The sequence below is a fragment of the Gopherus flavomarginatus genome, chromosome 12, assembly GCF_025201925.1.
Source record: "Gopherus flavomarginatus isolate rGopFla2 chromosome 12, rGopFla2.mat.asm, whole genome shotgun sequence".
NCBI classification, from domain to species: Eukaryota; Metazoa; Chordata; order Testudines; family Testudinidae; genus Gopherus; species Gopherus flavomarginatus.
The window spans coordinates 25,485,860-25,506,286 of record NC_066628.1 but is presented as its reverse complement, the minus strand read 5'-3'; the positions used below and the strand labels follow the sequence as shown (position 1 = coordinate 25,506,286).

Sequence of the window (20,427 nt, the reverse complement as noted above, 5' to 3'; positions counted from 1 at the left end):
TCTCTACCCAGTTCAGTGTGGGTTCGGTCTGTTCAGTCTGTCCTTGAGCTTGGGGCACTGGGTCCATATGTGGCCTCTCTGGCCACATTAATAGCAGCTCATGCCCCATTGCTTCTGACACCGGATGTTCCCCTTGTGGGGGGTGGGGTGTCTCATACTTCCCCTTTGGGAGGTCACATGGTGACTCTCTCTCGGCGGTCCTGTTCCTTTGGGACTCCTCCCTGCCACACCCTGACCAGCTGTTCACAAACTCGTTGGCCAGCTGTCCTGCGCGTTGCGGGTCTTCTGGCTTTTTGTTCACCAACCATAGCCTCAGATCAGATGGGTAATGTTCATACAGTTGCTCCAGTACAATCAGGTTAAGTACATCCTCCTTAGTCGGGGCCCCATCTGCTCACTTGTGGGCACATCCCTGCATTCGGAGGGCCAATTCTAGATATGTCACCTCAGGGGTTTTCCAGTATGTCTTGGGAGTCAACCCAAACTCGTGTAGCAGGGCCTTTTTGAACAGTTCATAGTCTCCTGCCTCCATCCCTTCCATTTGGCTGTACATTCCCATGGCTTTGAGGTCTAGTAAGGGAGTGAGAAATCGGAGCCTGTCTGCCAGGTTGTTATAACCTTAGTCCCAGATTTGGACCTTAGCGTCCAAAATATGGGGGTTAGCATGAAAACTTCCAAGCTTAGTTACCAGCTTGGACCTGGTACCTGCTGCCACCACCCAAAAAATTAGAGTGTTTTGGGGCACTCTGGTCCCCCTGAAAAACCTTCCCTGGGGACCCCAAGACCCAAATCCCTTGAGTCTTACAGCAAAGGGAAATAATCCTTTTTCCCTTCCCCCCTCCAGGTGCTCCTGGAGAGATACACAGACACAAGCTCTGTGAATCCAAACAGAGTGAATCTCCCTCTCTGTTCCCAATCCTGGAAACAAAAAGTACTTTCTTATTCCCCTAGAGGGAATGCAAAATCAGGCTAGCAATCCAACACACAGATCTCCCCGATTCCTTCCTCCCACCAATTCCCTGGTGAGTACAGACTCAATTTCCCTGAAGTAAAGAAAAACTTCAACAGGTCTTAAAAGAAAGCTTTATATAAAAAGAAAGAAAATTGCATACAAATGTTCTCTCTGTATTAAGATGATACAACACAGGGTCAATTGCTTAAAAGAATATTGAATAAACAGCCTTATTCAAAAAGAATACAAATCAAAGCACTCCAGCACTTATATTCATGCAAATACCAAAGAAAAGAAACCATATAACTTACTATCTGATCTCTTTGTCCTTACACTTAGAAACAGAAGACTAGAAAGTAGAAACTACTTCTCCAAAGCTCAGAGAAAAGCAGGCAGGCAGACAAAAGACAAAGACACTCAATTCCCTCCACCCAAAGTTGAAAAAATCCGGTTTCCTGATTGGTCCTCTGGTCAGGTGCTTCAGGTGAAAGAGACATTAACCCTTAGCTATCTGTTTATGACACGCCCCCCAAATTGCAGACAGTGGGGAAGCTCACTGGCGGCGATTTCCTTCTAGAACTTGAAAATAAACAGATTAATACAACACATACACCTTTACATATACTCCTAAGTATATAACTAACAGACTTCTACATTTTAAGAACACTTTTTAACTACTGAATTCTGGGAAACTCTCACGGGAGAGTGCATCAGCAACTGTATTAGAAGCTCCTGTGATGTGTTGAATTTCAAAATCAAAATCTTGGAGAGCTAAACTCCAACGAAGAAGTTTCTTGTTGTTCCCCTTGGCAGTATGAAGCCACTTCAGTGCAGCATGGTCAGTTTGTAGTTGGAACCGCCGTCCCCAAACATATGGGCGTAGCTTTTCCAGGGCGTACACAATGGCATAGCATTCCTTTTCACTGACTGACCAGTGACTTTCCCTCTCAGACAGTTTCTTGCTGAGAAACACGACAGGATGGAAGTTGTGATCTGTTGCTTCCTGCATGAGCACTGCTCCTATACCACGCTCAGATGCATCCGTGGTTACTAGGAATGGCTTGTCAAAGTCCGGGGCCCTGAGCACAGGGTCAGACATGAGCGTTGCCTTAAGTTGGGTAAAGGCCTTTTGACACTCATCAGTCCACTTAACTGCATTTGGCTGGGTTTTTTTTGTCAGGTCGGTCAATGGGGCAGCGATTTGGCTGTAGTGTGGTACAAATCGCCTGTAGTATCCGGCCAAGCCTAAGAAGGATTGGACCTGCTTCTTTGACTTTGGGACAGGCCACTTTTGGATAGCATCCACCTTGGCCTGTAGGGGGTTGATGGTTCCTCGACCCACCTGGTGCCCCAGGTAAGTCACTCTGTTTTGGCCTATTTGACACTTTTTGGCCTTAACAGTTAGTCCGGCCTGCCTGATGCGCTCAAAGACCTTTTCCAGGTGTAGTAGGTGTTCGGGCCAGGAGTCTGAAAAAATGGCCACATCATCGAGGTAGGCAACTGCAAATTCTCCCAGTCCAGCTAGTAGACCATCTACCAGCCTCTGGAAGGTGGCGGGTGCATTTCGAAGGCCGAAAGGAAGGACATTGAATTCATACACCCCCGCATGGGTGACGAATGCTGACCTCTCCTTGGCAGGTTCATCTAGTGGTACCTGCCAGTACCCCTTGGTTAAGTCTATTGTAGAGATGAACTGGGCACGTCCCAACTTCTCCAATAGCTCATCGGTGCGTGGCATTGGATAGTTGTCCGGACGAGTTACAGCATTTAGCTTACGGTAGTCCACGCAAAAGCGTATTTCCCCATCTGGTTTGGGAACCAGAACCACTGGAGATGCCCATGCACTGGTAGATGAGCGGATTATACCCATCTGTAGCATGTTCTGGATCTCCCGTTCTATAGCAGCTTGGGCATGAGGAGACACTCGGTAGGGTGGGGTTCTGATTGGGTGAGCATTACCTGTATCAATGGAGTGGTATGCCCGTTCAGTCCGTCCTGGGGTGGCTGAGAACAATGGGGCGAAGCTAGTGCACAGCTCCTTGATTTGTTGCCACTGCAGACGTTCCAGGGTGGTTGAGAGGTTCACCTCTTCCACGCCACCGTCTTTTTTCCCGTCGTAGTAGACACCGTCAGGCCACTCAGCATCATCTCCCTGGACTGTAAACTGACAAACCTGTAAGTCTCTGGAATAGAAAGGCTTGAGAGAATTAACATGGTACACTTTAGGCTTTAGGGAGGAATTGGGAAATGCTATGAGGTAGTTTACAGCTCCCAGGCGCTCTTGGACCGTGAATGGCCCTTCCCATGATGCTTCCATCTTATGGGCCTGTTGCGCCTTCAAGACCATAACCTGGTCTCCTACCTTGAAGGACCGATCTCTGGCATGTCTGTCATACCAGGCCTTTTGCTCTTCTTGAGCATCCTTTAGGTTCTCTCTAGCAAGGGCTAAAGAGTGTCGGAGGGTGCTTTGTAGGTTGCTTACAAAGTCCAGAATGTTAGTTCCTGGAGAAGGCGTAAACCCCTCCCATTGCTGCTTCACCAACTGTAATGGCCCCTTAACCTCGTGACCATACACAAGTTCAAATGGTGAAAACCCTAAACTGGGATGTGGTACAGCCCTGTAGGCAAACAGCAACTGCTGCAACACTAGGTCCCAATTATTGGAGAATTCGTTGATGAATTTTCGTATCATGGCCCCCAAAGTTCCATTGAACCTTTCCACCAGGCCATTGGTTTGATGGTGGTATGGGGTGGCAACCAAGTGATTTACCCCATGAGTTTCCCACAGTTTTTCCATGGTCCCTGCCAGGAAATTAGACCCTGAATCTGTAAGGATGTCGCAGGGCCAACCTACCCTGGCAAAGATGTCTGTTAAGGCCAGGCACACAGTGTTAGCCCTGGTGTTGCCTAGAGCGACTGCTTCTGGCCATCGGGTAGCAAAGTCCAATAAAGTCAGTACGTACTGCTTTCCTCTGGGCGTCTTTTTTGGGAAAGGGCCCAGAATATCCACAGCTACTCGCTGAAATGGAACCTCAATTATGGGGAGTGGCTGGAGAGGGGCCTTGACCTGGTCTTGAGGCTTTCCCACTCTTTGGCATACCTCACAAGACCGGACATAATTGGCAACATCCTTGCCCATCCCCTCCCAGTGGAAGGACTTCCCCAACCGGTCCTTGGTTCTGTTCACCCCAGCATGGCCACTGGGATGATCATGGGCTAAGCTTAAGAGCTTCCCCCGGTACTTAGTTGGAACCACCAACTGTTTTTGCGGCTGCCATTCTTCCCGGTGTCCACCAGAAAGAATTTCCTTGTATAAAAGTCCTTGGTCTATAACAAACCGGGATCGATTAGAAGAGCTGAGAGGCGGTGGGGTGCTCCGTGCCGCCGCCCAAGCTTTCTGAAGGCTGTCATCCGCTTCCTGCTCAGTCTGGAACTGTTCCCTTGAGGCTGGGGTCACCAGTTCTTCCTCAGACTGTGGACTTGGGCTTGGTCCCTCTGGAAGCGATGTAGGTGATGGGGTTGTTTCCGTTACTGGTGAACCGCTCTCCGCTGGTGCACCTGAGGGTATTTCAGGCTCTGGCTGAGCCTTTTGGGTATGGCTGTCTGTTGCTTCTGCCAGTTCTGGCTCGCTGGCGCCCTCTGGCTTTGAGTTTGAAGATGTGGTTGCACTTGCTGGTGCTGGTTGCTGTTCCAGTTCCGGGCCTGGGACTGGAGATGCTGTGGCTGTTTCAGTGGTAGGCATGGAATCCGGGTCCACTACCTCTGTCTGGGTCTCTGGTAACACAGACGGGGCCTCTGTGGACGGCTCAGGAACAGGAATGGGTCTGGAAGCTTGCCTGGTTTGGCTACGTGTAACCATTCCCACTCTCTTGGCCCGCCTCACCTGGTTGGCCAAGTCTTCCCCCAGTAGCATGGGGATAGGATAATTGTCATAGACTGCAAAAGTCCACATTCCTGACCAGCCTTTGTACTGGACAGGCAGTTGAGCTGTAGGCAAGTCTACAGCTTGTGACATGAAGGGGTAAATTGTAACTTTGGCCTTTGGGTTGATGAATTTGGGGTCAACGAAGGATTGGTGGATAGCTGACACTTGTGCCCCCGTGTCTCTCCACGCAGTAACCTTCTTTCCGCCCACTCTCAAATTTTCCCTTCGCTCCAAGGGTATTTGAGAGGCATCTGGGCCTGGGGATCTTTGGTGTGATGGTGGTGTAATGAATTGCACTCGCATGGTGTTCTTGGGACAGTTGGCCTTGATATGTCCCAGTTCATTACACTTAAAGCATCTTCCATCTGATGGGTCACTGGGCCGAGGTGAGTTACTGGAGACTGGTGAGGTTGAAGGGTAGGGTATCTGTGGCTTTACTTGGGTGCTATGTGGGGTCTTTGGCTGTCCTCGGTTGTAGGGTTTATGGTCTGTGTGCCCCCTGGGGTAATCATTCCCCTTGACAGTAGCTTTCTTGCTTTCTACCAGTTCCATCCATTTGGCTCCAATCTCCCCCGCCTCAGCGATATCTTTGGGATTTCCATCTTGTATGTACCGTGTGATGTCTTCAGGAACACCATCCAAGAACTGCTCCATTTGTATGAGGAGGTTTAGTTCTTCCAAGGTTTTAATGTTGTTTCCTGTTATCCAGGCCTCATAGTTTTTTGCAATGTAGTAGGCGTGTTTGGGAAATGACACCTCTGGTTTCCACTTTTGGGTTCTGAAGCGCCGACGGGCATGATCTGGGGTTATCCCCATCCTGTATCTGGCCTTGGTTTGAAAAAGTTTATAGTCATTCATTTGCTGCTTAGGCATTTCAGCTGCCACCTCTGCTAAAGGTCCACTGAGCTGTGACCTCAATTCTACCATGTACTGGTCTTCGGGAACACTGTACCCAAGACAGGCTCTTTCAAAATTTTCCAAGAAGGCCTCGGTGTCATCACCTGCCTTGTAGGTGGGAAATTTCCGGTGCTGTGGAGCAATAATGGGCGCCGGGTTGTTAGGGTTGGCTGGCACATGCAGCCCAGCTTTTGCCAACTCCAGTTCATGTTTTCTCTGTTTTTCCTTCTCTTCATTCTCTTTTTGTTGTTTTTCCATTTCTCGGCGGTGGGCCACCTCTTCTTCTTCTAGTTTTCTTTTGTGTGCTGCCTCTCTTTCTCTCTCTCTTATTTCCATCTCTGTTTGTTTTATTTCCAGTTGTCGCCTGTGTTCAGCTTCTTTGAATTGCTCTTCGGCCTCAATTTTTGCCTTAGAAGTCATGATTCCTGTTTTCTTGTGTTGGGGTGCCCTCCGGTGTTTATCTTCTGAACTGCAGGTTCTGTTGCCTCCTGAAGTCTGCCTAGCAACAGTGCTTTTTTCCTATTCTCTCTCTAGCTAATGTTCAATGAAGGGAAACCAGAAAAACCACTTTATTTGCATGCATATAAGTGCTGGTACTTGCCTCCTAATGGGAGGGCTATTGCATGACAAAAGACCCTCAACAGTCTCTTAATGGCTTCTCGCTTAACATGCAAGCCACAAACTGCCAGAGAGAGCAGAAAAAAAAATTCTCTTTGGTTCCCTTTTAAAACCAACTGTTTCTCTCTGCTAAAAAGCCCTTAGCAGAGAAAAGAAAAATATAATATTCCTACTGGCTTCTGGATTCTGTCTATATCCCACCAGCTGCCACTCATGTTATAACCTTAGTCCCAGATTTGGACCTTAGCGTCCAAAATATGGGGGTTAGCATGAAAACTTCCAAGCTTAGTTACCAGCTTGGACCTGGTACCTGCTGCCACCACCCAAAAAATTAGAGTGTTTTGGGGCACTCTGGTCCCCCTGAAAAACCTTCCCTGGGGACCCCAAGACCCAAATCCCTTGAGTCTTACAACAAAGGGAAATAATCCTTTTTCCCTTCCCCCCTCCAGGTGCTCCTGGAGAGATACACAGACACAAGCTCTGTGAATCCAAACAGAGTGAATCTCCCTCTCTGTTCCCAATCCTGGAAACAAAAAGTACTTTCCTATTCCCCCAGAGGGAATGCAAAATCAGGCTAGCAATCCAACACACAGATCTCCCCGATTCCTTCCTCCCACCAATTCCCTGGTGAGTACAGACTCAATTTCCCTGAAGTAAAGAAAAACTTCAACAGGTCTTAAAAGAAAGCTTTATATAAAAAGAAAGAAAATTGCATACAAATGTTCTCTCTGTATTAAGATGATACAACACAGGGTCAATTGCTTAAAAGAATATTGAATAAACAGCCTTATTCAAAAAGAATACAAATCAAAGCACTCCAGCACTTATATTCATGCAAATACCAAAGAAAAGAAACCATATAACTTACTATCTGATCTCTTTGTCCTTACACTTAGAAACAGAAGACTAGAAAGTAGAAACTACTTCTCCAAAGCTCAGAGAAAAGCAGGCAGGCAGACAAAAGACAAAGACACTCAATTCCCTCCACCCAAAGTTGAAAAAATCCGGTTTCCTGATTGGTCCTCTGGTCAGGTGCTTCAGGTGAAAGAGACATTAACCCTTAGCTATCTGTTTATGACACAGGTCAACCTGGTGCAGCTTGCAGGCCTTCTCGATGGTAATCAGGAAGTCATCTATCTCCCCCCCTTCCTTACGCTGGGACAGGATGCACTTATCAAAGCTCCATGCAGTCCTGGGTCCCCCCCTCACTCACCGCAGCCGGGGACTTGCTGATCCTCAGCCTTGCCAACTCTAGCTCATGCTGTCTCTGCTTCTCCTTCTCTTCCAGCTCATGCTGTCTCTGTTTCTCTTTCTCCACCAGTTCCTGCTGCCTCAATTTCAGCTCTTTCAGATTTATCTCCCTTTCCCATTCCAGCCACCTCAGCTCCAGGTAGGGGGAGCTCCGATGGGAGGATCCCCTGCCGGCCACAAGGGACACAGTGCCCTCAGTATTTGCTGGGCTCCTCCCAGCACCTCCCCTAGCTATAGGTAGGAGAGGTCCTGGGGTGTCCTCACCAGCTGTCTGACCATTCCCAGCTGGGACTGACACTGGTCCCCGCTTTGCATCTGCCGGGTCACTTCACTCAGAGACAGGGACTGGCTCCTCCAAGCGATCTTCCTCCTCCAGCTGGGCAATCAGCTATTCTTTGCTGAGCTTCCCAATGTGCAGCCCCCACTGCTTGCACAGCTCAACCAAGTCCCTCTTAAAGAGATGGTTATACATCCGCTGGCCACTCATAGGCCTGGGTGCTCTCAACTCCCCACAGTTTCCAGGAGAAACCTCTAGTGTGCCAGCCCTTCTCCAGGTCACCACCTCTCCCCCAGGGTCAAGCCGTAGATGTCTCTGCCCCGACTCTGCTCACCACAGTCCCCAGGAGGATCCCATTACTGCAACAGTCCTTCTCACTGGTCGAACACTTCCAGGGGCTAAGCGTAGCTCCTCTGCCCCCCGAAACCACTTGTCATAAACAGATAGCTAAGGGTTAATGTCTCTTTCACCTGAAGCACCTGACCAGAGGACCAATCAGGAAACCGGATTTTTTCAACTTTGGGTGGAGGGAATTTTGTGTCTGAGGTCTTTGTTTTCTGTCTGCCTGCTTTCTCTGAGCTTTGGAGAAGTAGTTTCTGCTTTCTAATCTTCTGTTTCTAAGTGTAAGGACAAAGAGATCAGATAGTAAGTTATATGGTTTCTTTTCTTTGGTATTTGCATGAATATAAGTGCTGGAGTGCTTTGATTTGTATTCTTTTTGAATAAGGCTGTTTATTCAATATTCTTTTAAGCAATTGACCCTGTATTTTGTCACCTTAATACAGAGAGACCATTTGTATGTATTTTTTCTTTCTTTTTATATAAAGCTTTCTTTTTGAGACCTGTTGGAGTTTTCTTTTCTGGGAAATTTCAGGGAAATTGAGTCTGTACTCACCAGGGAATTGGTGGGAGGAAGAAATCAGGGGGAGATCTGTGTGTGTTGGATTTGCTAGCCTAATCTTGCATTTCCTCTGGGTGAAGAGGAAAGTGCTTTTGTTTCCAGGACTGGGAACGGAGAGGGGGAGTCACTCTGTTTGGATTCACAGAGCTTGTGTCTGTGTATCTCTCCAGGAGCACCTGGAGGGGGGAAGGGAAAAAGGATTATTTCCCTTTGTTGTGAGACTCAAGGGATTTGGGCCTTGGGGTCCCCAGGGAAGGTTTTTCAGGGGGACCAGAGTGCCCCAAAACACTCTAATTTTTTGGGTGGTGGCAGCAAGTACCAGGTCCAAGCTGGTAACTAAGCTTGGAGGTTTTCATGCTAACCCCCATATTTTGGACGCTAAGGTCCAAATCTGGGACTAAGTTATGACACCACTCCTCTCTGAATCTTCAGCACACCTGGTCCTCATCATTCCTCCTTTGTTTTACTGCTCCCCAGTCACTTTCTGCAGGAAGCGCCGTCCACAGGGTGCAGTACATCCCACCTCTACAACCAGTTGTCATGGACTGTGGGGCAGTCAGGGCCCTGCATAACCACACTTCCTGCCATTCACCATGACTCTCACCCAGCCAGTAAAACAGAAGGTTTATTAGACGACAGGATCACAGTCCAAATCAGAGTTGTAGGTACAGACAACAGGACCCCCTCAGTCAGGTCCATCTGGGGTGCAGGGAGCTTAGACCCCAACCTGGGGGCTCCTTCTGTTTCCCCAGTCAACTCCCAACTGAAACCCCCTCCAGCAGTCTCATCCAATCTCCCCTCAGCTTCTCCTCCAGCCTTTGTCCAGTTTCCCAGGCAAAGGTGTCACCTGGCCCCAACCCCCCCTCCTGGGTTCAGGTTACATGCTCAGGTTTCATCCCTCAAGTGAAGTCACATCCTGATATCCCATCACCAATGCAGACAGTCCCAGTAAAACTCCCACACAACATTCCCAGGTCAATCTGCCCCACTCCCTCACAGGGGGATCCCCCTGACATTGTCCCCAGGCCAGTATTACATACTGGAACTGGAACCAAAAGTGAACCATAATTTTGTTTTACTGACTGAACCTGAACTGAACAAAAAAAAAAAAAAAAAAGGAAGCGTGTGTGTGTGTGTGTGTGGACTATTACCAGTTAAAATAGATATTCAGCATTTTTTAAGCTCAATATATTTAAAAAAACCTACAGTGATCTTATTTTGATTTTAAGAGTAGAAAAGAAACTAGCCAATGGGCTGGCAATGGCTCCCAGAATGGCCAGCCCCAGGATAGTGAGAAGAGAAGGGGGCATCCCATAAGCATAGTTAGAGAGAGGGGAAGCTTGGGAGCTGCTGGCACAACATGGAAGGCAGAAGGAGGGCCCAGGGGTAGAAAAACCATCTCTGAGATGCCCACCCTGGGGAGAGAAGAGGTGGGATGCTCTCTGGGCCCTGAATTTCATAAGAACTCTTCAAGCCCAAGGACAAAGGTAATAGCTCTCCCCAACCTTCTCCCCTTAGATAGGCCACCTCCCACCCTCCCCAACCCCTGGGGCAGCTTCTCTCTCCAGTTGCTCCACTTGAGGCAGCGTTCACGCTCCAAACTCCCTTCCTCACTGAAGCTGTCCACATGGCCCACTCCCAAGGACACTGTCTGATACCCACCTCCAATCCCCCACTCCTACCCCAACCCCTACCCCAGATAGGTATGTTTCTCTCGTATGTATATCTTGATCCTAGGTATCAAACCCCACTGTTAGCAGAGGGCAAAGTCAAGGCAAAATTTCATTACACCATAACATGGATGAAGATGGAAATGTCTGAGTCAGAAATAAAGATGTCATAGAATGAATGTCCGACACGTCTGAAATTGAAAGATGAATTGGAATGTCTTCTGAAAGCTTTTGAAATCTCTAAAACGGAAGCAATATCTGGACGAAGGAAAGCCTAAAATAGGAATGAGTCAATTTCTGATTCATTCACAGATGGGCCACATCTCCATAAGAAAGAAAACATACCAGACTACTGGGAACAGCTAAAAAATGTCATGCCCAAGCTGAATCAACTAGCAAAAATTGTACTGGCAGTTCCACTAACACAAGTAAGCATTGAAAGAAAATTTCCAGGCCTCAGATGTATCCTTTCACTGCAGAGATCCAATATGGCCAAGCAAAGATGTTATTTTAGGTTGCTCAAACAAATTGTGCCTGAAAAAAATCTTGTTCATTTCACAACACAAAAGCACTAGGAAAACTCAAGTAATGGTAAAGTTAAAAAACAAACAAACAGCCAATAATCAAAACATTTTATATTTTAAGTTGCAGCTCTCTTTTTTGAATTTACCTCCACTAAGATTGAAATAGGATTTAAACTGGTATCTGAACTTTTATTTTCGTTTCTTTGGATGACTAAAACCAGAAATAAAACTGAACAGATTGAATGGAACTGAACCCAAACCTGAACCAATCAAAATAAATACCAGCTGGACTCGTTGCCTGCTACTGCTAGCAGTTACTCTGGTTTAACACAGAATCCTGCACAGAAATCAGAGCAGGGCCCTCTTTAGTCCTGTCAGCCCCAAACATTTAACATGCATGAGTCAGACCCACAAATAATGAGACTGTCTTAAAAAACCAAAAAGACTAAATTGGGAGCAGGATATGCCCCCTGGGTATTCCCTCAGCCTCCCTTCAGCGACCCCACATCCCCATCCCGCCCCCTGCAACTCTGTTTCCCCCCTCCTGCTCCCTCGCACATGTCTGTTCACCATCACCCCTCAATGCACTCTGGCACTCAGAGCCCCCTGCCCATCTTCAGCCCCTTCCGGGTGCCCCTCCCCTCTGGCCCCCCACGTGTCTCTGTCCCAGCCCCCCTCCCCCCCCGCGCGCTGGCTTCACCCGCCCTGCAAACAATGGGAGCTGGCGGCAGCTTCCCTGGGCACAGGGCAGGAATCGCAGCCAGCTCCGCTGGGAGCAGCCTGGGCCAAACCCTCCCCCTGCAGCCCGGGTGGCACCGGGGCACCGCTCCCTGGGGGATGGGCAGGTCTCTTACCTTCCCTCCAAGCGGTGCCCGCCCTGGGAGCAGGGGCTGGGGCCCGGGAAGGGGGGTCCTGGCCAGGCTGGGGGCTCTGCACTGGGAGAGGCTCCTGGGAGCAGCGGGAATGTCAGTGCTGGAGATTCCCCTCTCCCGGCTGCAGCCAGGGCTCCGGGGTCCCCAGCAGCAGCCGCCGGGGCTCGGGGATCTTGCAAGGAGCGCGGGCTCCCCCCAGCGCCCCAGTCACTGCAGCGAGAGCGATTAACTTCCTGGGGCAGCTCACGGCACAAACAGCTCCCGCGGACCAGTCCCTACGCTGGATGCACTGAGCATGCTCACCTGAACTGCGCATGCCCAGTAGCCTTCGCTGTTGCCACTGCCTGCTCTCTGCCCTTACTGCGCCTTATAATTTGCTGCCTCCCCTTTGGAGGAGTTTAAAAGGATTAAGGGGGCAAATCGCAGCGGGGGGAGGGGGCTGTCAGGATCTGAGCAGGGGGCAGACATTTACTGGCCAGGGGGGATCAAGGTCCTGTAGGTAGCGGCTGAAGGGGGGGAAATCAGGGATGGTAGCCAGGGTTAAGTCCAGGGGGGAGATGCTGCCAGATCCTGTGCGGAGACAAAACCCCCGTTTAGGGAGGGGGAACAGTGACCCCGTGGGATGAGCCACCTGCTGTGCTCGCAAATCTAGGCATGTGGGGGCAGGGGGTGACAGGGGCGGCTCTATGTATTTTGCCACCCGAGGCAGGCGGCTTTTGGCAGCACATCTGTGGGAGGTCCACCAGTCCCGCACACCTTTGGCGTACTGCCACCGAATTACCGCCCCAGGCACCTGCTTCTCACGCTGGTGCCTGGAGCTGCTCCTGGGGGTGGGGGTGCAGAGGCTTTTTTTGTTCTCCTCACAGGAGGCTGCATGTCAGCCCTGGAGCAGAGGGCGGGTTCCTGGGGCTGGGGTCTTAAAGGCACAGGCAGCCCAATTCCTAGATTGGCTCCTCTCAGGGTTTGGCTACACTTGCAGCTGTACAGCGCTGGGAGTTAAACCTGTCTTCATACAGCTGTGTAGGGAAAGCGCTGCAGTATGGTCACACTGACAACTACCAGCGCTGCAGTGTGGCCACATTTGCAGCATTTGCAGCGGTGTTGGGAGTGGTGTATTATGGGCAGCTATCCCACAGAGCACCTCTTCCCATTCTGGCCGCGTGGGTTGTGGGAAGAGGGTGGGTCATTCTGGTTCCTGTCCGAACGCCCCGTGATGTATCACTTCACATCCCAGCAATCTCTGTGTTTCCGTCCACATTTGGTGCCATCTTTCCACGGTTTCTGTGAAGCGCAATCTGTGTTCCATTTTGGTCTGCGGGAAATGGAGCCCGAACTGCTGAGGAGTCTTGCCAGCACATCACATTTGGCAGTTGAGCTATTCCTTAAGATCCAAAGTGACAGTGAAGTCGAATATCTAAGATCAGATTATTCACTCGTCCTCACCGCGCAGGATCGATGTCCACGGCTCCCTCTGTCGATTCCGCAACTCCGTTGGGCTTGGTGGAGTTCCGGAATCGATATAAGCGTGCTCGGGGATCGATATATCGTGTCTAGATGAGATGCGATATATTGATCCCCGAGCAATCGATTTTAACCTGCCGATACGGCGGGTACTCTAGACATAGCCACACATAATGGTAAGTAAGTAGAATGTTTCCATGTTTTCCCATGGTGAGGAGGGATAGCTCAGTGGTTTGAGCATTGGCCTGCATTGTGAGTTCAATCCTTAAGGGGGCCATTTACGGATGGGGGGCAACCCTGTTAGGGACAGTACTTTGTCTTGCTAGTGAAGGCAGGGCACTGGACTCAATGGCCTTGCAAGGTCCCTTCCAGTTCTATGATATAGATATATCTCCATATATTATTAAATATTATAGTAATTGTTTGTTTTCAGAACCCATTATCTTCAAGCAACTCTGCTTGTGTTTTCTTTTTTTAAATTGACATTTTTGTGCTGTTACATTTACTGTCCTGAGTTACTATGTCTATACATGGTTACAATCTTGTAGGTGATCTTATCTCTGATAACATACTATCTGCGTTGATCGAATACAGCCATAATTTGCAAGCCACAAATACTTCAGAATTATGCACATGCCTGCAATTTGTTTAAGTCTGTCTTGTGACTGGCCTATGAATGATGCATTGTTGATTTAGGTTTACTCTGCTTATAGATCTGCAATGTACATCTCATACCTTCTAACTCAACTTTGAGTCTTATATGGATTGATATGCCATGTTTGCACTTCAGTAACTGTTTTCTCTTGTAAACAATTCTCAGGGAAATCTTTTGAGGAAAAAATTGCAAATGTTTTGGCATACCTAAGGAGTAGCACATATTCTGAAGGAATGAATAAAGCAGGCAGACTGAACCTGCGTCAATTTGCTGTCAACTTTTCTTTGAAGGCAAGGAATACTTTAAGATAACACTGATACGTTACACTGGAAACTTCAGCCTGTAAGTGATGGTCCTGATGTCCCAACACTGGGATTATCTGGAGTGTTAACCTTACCTTCAATGGGACCGAAACTGGGATCTCTAGTTTTATTAAAAATTTTCCAGAAAATCTCCTTTGCTATCTATGCCAGTGGTGCAACAAACACATTGTGCAGTTACATGAGAAATGAATATAAATTTTACAAAAAAACCCTATGACTTTGCTTCATTTCTTAAGTATGTTATCCAGTCTGCTGCAAGCACCAACAATAATCACTATATGTTCAATGAGCAATAATTTCTAACTATACACTGAAATTCCCCCCTTGTACTCAAGGCATTATGAACCATACTGTAAATAGATGTCTTTGATAGGCATATGCCTTATAATTAATGAATGGCTTTGCAAATAACCGGTCATAGCTTAAGTGCAACATGTTGCCCCCACCCCAGCCCTGGCAGAAGCCATGGGGCAGCAGGGGAAGCCCCTATGCCAGACCCCATCTCCAGCAGAAGTGCCTGGTGGGGCAGGAGAATCCACAGCACCCTGCTCCTGGTCCCCTAAAGACCCACAGCATCCAAACCCCCACCGCAGCCCTGGGACTGGAGGAGCTCTCACTCCCTGGTACAGCCCTGGGGCTGTGACACAGGGACAGAGCTTCTCCAGTCCTGGGGCTGTGTGGGTGGGAAATGAGCAAAGGAGTTGTGGGGCAGGCAAAATGGTGGGGAGCCTAGGTGGAACATGGCTGAGATCCCGGGAAAGAGGACGAAAGGGATAGGGCCATAGGTAGTGCAGCTAGCGGACAGGGTGGGGGGCCAACAATTGCTCTGGCCCAGGGCCCCGAGCATCCTCCGTGCTCCATCTTCTATGATCAACACAAGGGACATTGTTCCATTTTGCAAAAGGGAAAAAGGTTGTCGTTGTGCATACCATGAAAGAAGCCCTGCAACTCTTTGAAAGGTATCATGACAGTCTATTGGGTGGACATCTAGAAATATTCAAAACGAGGAATATGCTGACATCATAATACTATTGGCCAGGGATGACAAAAGACATTGCCAATTGCATATGTAAAGTAATGAAACTAAATCCTGAAGAATGCTATTTACAACAGAAATAGACGTTCAAAATGTATAAAAGAAACAAAAATATATTTGGTGTGCAAATGTGAACTCTGTTCCCTTGCAATACTATTTCCATAACAAAATGTTAATATCATCATATTGTTCCATCAAAAACAGGTTGCACAATGTCTGACTTGCCAGAAAGAGGAAAAGGAATTAAATCTGGATACCACCTTGAAAAGCATAAAGGTGAATTTTGGAATCAGACACATTCTTGTTTATCATTATCCATTGTTATTTCTGCAATACAATGAGGCTTTGATTTTGAAACGAGTCCAATGCATACAAGTGGCATAGCATAGTGCAGCAATTACCTTTAATGCGCCTTTGCACTGGCTGGGGATATTTCTTCAGCTTTACTCTTGTATTGTTTTCCATAACCCATTCCTGTACTTCTTTTTGTTTGTTTGTTTTTTCTTTCTTTCTCTCTTTTCTTGTAGCAGTGCAGACTCACCCCTGTGGCACCTTCTGCTGGTCATCTCAGGAATTAGCTCTCCAGCCGTCAGAGCGCCCCCTGTTGGCCGGTGATCTGTTACTGCTAGACCCCTGTGTCTGTCCCAGACCCCAGTGTCCCTTCCTCTGGGTTGCTGCCCCCCTGGCAATACCCTCACACTCTCTGGTTCTGGGTCTCCCCACCCAGGGGAACCCCCACCCACTAACCTCACCTCAACTCAGTCTGGGCTACTGCCAGTCACCATCTAGCCCCACTCCCTGGGGCAGACTGCAGGATAAGCCACTCATCACAGACAAGGGAGTTCAGACCTGCTGTCTCTGCCTTGCCTACCCGTGAGCTGCCTCCTGCAACCCAAGTGCCCCATTGGTCTTACCCTAGGATGGCAGCCTGGGTCTTTCCTAGGCCGGAGCTCCCCAGCTCCCTTGGCCTTTCCCCAGCCCTGCTCCACACTAGGCACTTAGCTAAGCTCCCTGCAGCCAGGCCTTTCTCTCTCCGAACACAGAGAGAGACTGTTTGGCCTCTGGCTCACAGCTTTTTTATACAGGCCAGCTGTGGCCTGACTGGGGTGTGGCCCAGCTGCAGCTGCTTCCCCAGCCAGCCATCTCCAGGCACAGGCCTCTCCAGTGCTGCTTTTAACCCCTTCTATTTTAGGAGAAGTGTAGCCACTCTGCTACACTTCTGTATTTAAAAGTGGGTTTTACATTCTGATTCCATGGCTGTTGTAACTATATTACATTGTGTACTCTGCTTATGACATAGGGGCTTATTGAGAACATTTAGTAAGAAACGCGTGTAGTATGACTGTAACTAGTACCCTTATATGTAGGTCACTTGAATCTGGGAATTGGTGGGAATGGATTTAATAGGACCATTACCAGTAACAAAGGATGGATACCAGTATATACTGACAGCCATAGATTATCTTTCAAGATGGATGGAAGTCTTTCCACTTAGAAGTAAGTCAGCATCTGAGGTGACAAAGAGCATGTACAAAATGATTGTTTGACACGGACACCCACAGCGGATACTGACAGGTCTTGGTCTAGAATTCAATAATAAGGTAATGAATGTTTTTTTTTTCTGGTTATTTATACTATGTAGTCAAACTTACTGTCAGGTCACCCATTTATCTCAAACAATCACCATACTTTTTTTTATAAACTGCTGTTGGTCACTGTCAGTGTTGCTAGAAAATTATTTTTCGGTGTCTTCATATCTAACAAAGAAACGCACAAATACTTGTTTCCAAAACAAATATGAAAAGATGGGCTATTCCTGTTGCTAATTACGCATAAAAGTAGTGGCAAATACGCAAAGGAACATTCCTTAACACAAGTCTATATGTAAGTTTATGGTGTAACTTATTTTCTTTCAGTTTAACCTGTATATTTGTGAAAGACTGAGAATAGAACGTGGCTTCACCAGTCCTTACCACCCACAAATCAATGGCTTGGCTGAAAACTCTAATAAATCCATAAAAAGGTAAGTGAATGGGTGGGAGTATTACAATACTAATGGCAAGTAGAGTGTGCTATGCAAGAAGATGCAACTCAAAAAAAATCTTCAAAAGCAATGTGTTACATGGAAAGTCTTTTTCATTATGTATTACACCTTTATGATTATGTCTGATCTGTTTCAGTCAAGACCGTACGTGTGACTTTCTTTTTTTAAACAAACAAATCAATGAGCATTTGTTACAGAGCATTGCGAAAGATGGTTGATGACAATGGGAGAAATTGAGATTAATTACTTGACCCCATTTTGTTTTCTTTGCCAACTAAAGTACACACAACAACAAAAATTTCACCCTTTCTACTAATGTTTTGTGCTGATCCAGTGTTTCCAGAAGAAGTCTCAGAGAATTACACGGTAAGTGTATGTTATTACCAGCACCTTTCATGATGTACACATGGCATTCAGTGTGTCTTCATTTTACAAATACAACCCCTTCTCCATTTGTTTACAAAGATCTCAGATATAAATACATTCAGGGAAGATTTCTGCAAAGAGTACAGCATCAATATGAAATCGAGACATGATGCTGACATTGCACTGGCCCTAAGCACAAGAAAAACAACAAAGATATTATGCTAAAAGAAAGAATTCTAAATATGGTCAAATAACATTTGATGTTGGGGACTCTATTCTGTTACTGAATGCTAGAAAGAGAACAAGAAAAGGAAGAGTACTGGAATCTAGGTATCGGGGACCATACAAAGTTACGACTGTTGAGGGTAAGAGTGAAATTACAAACCATCTCAGGGAAATGGTTAGGAACCATGTACAGTATCGCACACTTAAAACCATTTAAAGAGCCACCAACATTAGCTGCTGAAAGCACATCAAAGGGAAAAATCAGAACTGAAATTGCAGTTGGTGACACTGAACCAGAAACACTCATTTTGATGACATGCTTATGGAGGAGGTGGAAGACAAGCAAGGGATTCTGAAAGGTAATTGGTTACCACACCTTTCTTAAACAGATTAACATACTTCATAAATGGAACTATGTTAAAGGTTTTCATGTACAAAGTGGCAGCATTCACAGTAGTAAAACAGAGAAAAAGGAAACTGTATTACCATGCATGTAATATGTGTTAATATTTTTCCTAATCAAATTTGTAATGACTGGCAAACACACAGAGAGACAGAAGGCCAAAGTGAGAAACATAAAATTGTATGGGTCTTCATTTCTTTGCCTGAAACCGAGAAGCTGGATAAGTGATGAGGTACATTTAAGTACCACTCAACATGTATTTGTTAATGGGATTGATTAATCAAATATTATTGAAATTGTGCCTTTTCTTTCATCATGTGTTGTAGGTTATTGATGCATATTTGAGCTGTGTGGTCGAGAAAGCAGATGGAAAGGTAGGCTACTTACTGTGGTGGTACATGAAAGTATACATTGATTCAATATGTAAACAATCATGAATATGTGGCACAACATATTTAAGTCAAAATACCCTTGAAATATCAACATAAACCTGAAATTGCAACATTTCAGTGTATTTACTGCTGCCAAACATTTACTGAAATGTATTTGGAGGTGCATATTGGACATACAATACTTGACTGAGGGCCACATTAGTTTTGCTGTACAGTTCAGTGGGTCCATTAATTGAACACAAGTATGCGAACAGCTTAGTCAGTTTTTATATTAAATAAGACAGAGCACATTGATTACAAATCTTTTTGTTTTTACAGGACTCTCTTACATATCTGATTTGTAACACTAAGGATCCCTTGCATGTCTGTCTATATTAAATTCATTATGTTCTTGATGTGCCAGAATTATTAACGCATTAATAACTTTGTTGACTGTTAACAGGTACAAGCCATCTCATCAGTAGTTTCCACTGTCATTCTCTCAGGCAGAGCTACACAAAGGAAAGTGACGGTAAATGCTAACACACTTTCATACATAGCATGAGCAAAGCACAATTTCATTCAGTGAGTTAAACATAATGTGAAACAGCAAATACAATGCTATGTTTGATGTGGAAGAGTACTCTAATAGTAATACATTGTGACATTGTGCAGTCTATATGGTTTTATAAAAATGTAATAATAAGCAAATATAATGTAACTGAAATATGCTTCATGTAAAAGGTCTCTTGTAAGGTATCATTACAAAGCTTATAATCTACTGAGTGTGGTCATCCTATTTGTATGTATGTATCATTCCTGTATCTGAAGCTAGAAATATGAAATATAACTCTGAGGGCCTATTGTAATTATGCAAAGTGTGGGCCATTAATGGTGGTTTGGAATCTTGATGACTCCCATTAACCAGGACCATTGTCTGCAGATGGCTCTGTTTTACCTGTGAGTCTTCCTGCATGTGTGTGTGCTGGCAAGTGGGTAATGAAGTCTTGCAGTGACATGTGATCATGTCACCTGAACTGGAATCCATCTTTAACCTGGTGCTTTTCCAGTGAGGGGGGTTGGAAACCCAGAGGGATAAAGGGTTCCCACCTTATGCAAAAGATATATGAAGGGGTGGAACAGAAAAAAGAGAGAGAGGAGCCATCATGAAGAATCCCTTAGCTACCACCTGAGCTGGAACATGAGCTGTACCAGGGGAAAGAATTGTGCCCAGGCCTGGAAGGTGTCCAGTCTGAGAAAAAAAACGTACTGAAGCATCTCTGAGTGTGAGATTATCTGTATTCAGTTTGATTAGACACAGATTTGCGCATTTTATTTTGTTTTGCTTGGTGACTTACTTTGTTCTGTCTGTTACTACTTGGAACCACTTAAATCCTACTTTCTGTATTTAATAAAATCACTTTTTACTTATTAATTAACTCAGAGTATGTATTAATACCTGGGGAAGCAAACAACTGTGCATATCTCTCTATCAGTGTTGTAGATGGCGAACAATTTATGAGTTTACCCTGCATAAGCTTTATACAGGGTAAAACGGATTTATTTGGGTTTAGACTCCATTCGGAGTTGGGCATCTGAGTACTAAAGACAAGCACACTTCTGTGATCTGTTTTCAGGTAAACCTGCAGATTTGGG

General features: G+C 46.4%; 1 protein-coding gene across 6 annotated transcripts in view; it reads right to left on the bottom strand.

Annotated features, from left to right (window-relative positions):
• The window catches only part of LOC127032443 (zinc finger protein OZF-like), a 605,001-nt gene that overhangs the window by 11,406 nt on the left and 573,168 nt on the right, over window positions 1-20,427 (bottom strand). For 4 of the 6 annotated variants that reach the window (XM_050919707.1, XM_050919708.1, XM_050919709.1 and 1 more), the window contains exon 1: window positions 11,870-12,146. The exons of the other annotated variants lie outside the window; for them this stretch is intronic. The gene's annotated coding sequence lies outside the window, so the exon portion shown is untranslated. Of the gene's footprint in view, window positions 1-11,869; window positions 12,147-20,427 lie in introns of those variants that run through there. 6 annotated transcript variants of the gene reach the window in all.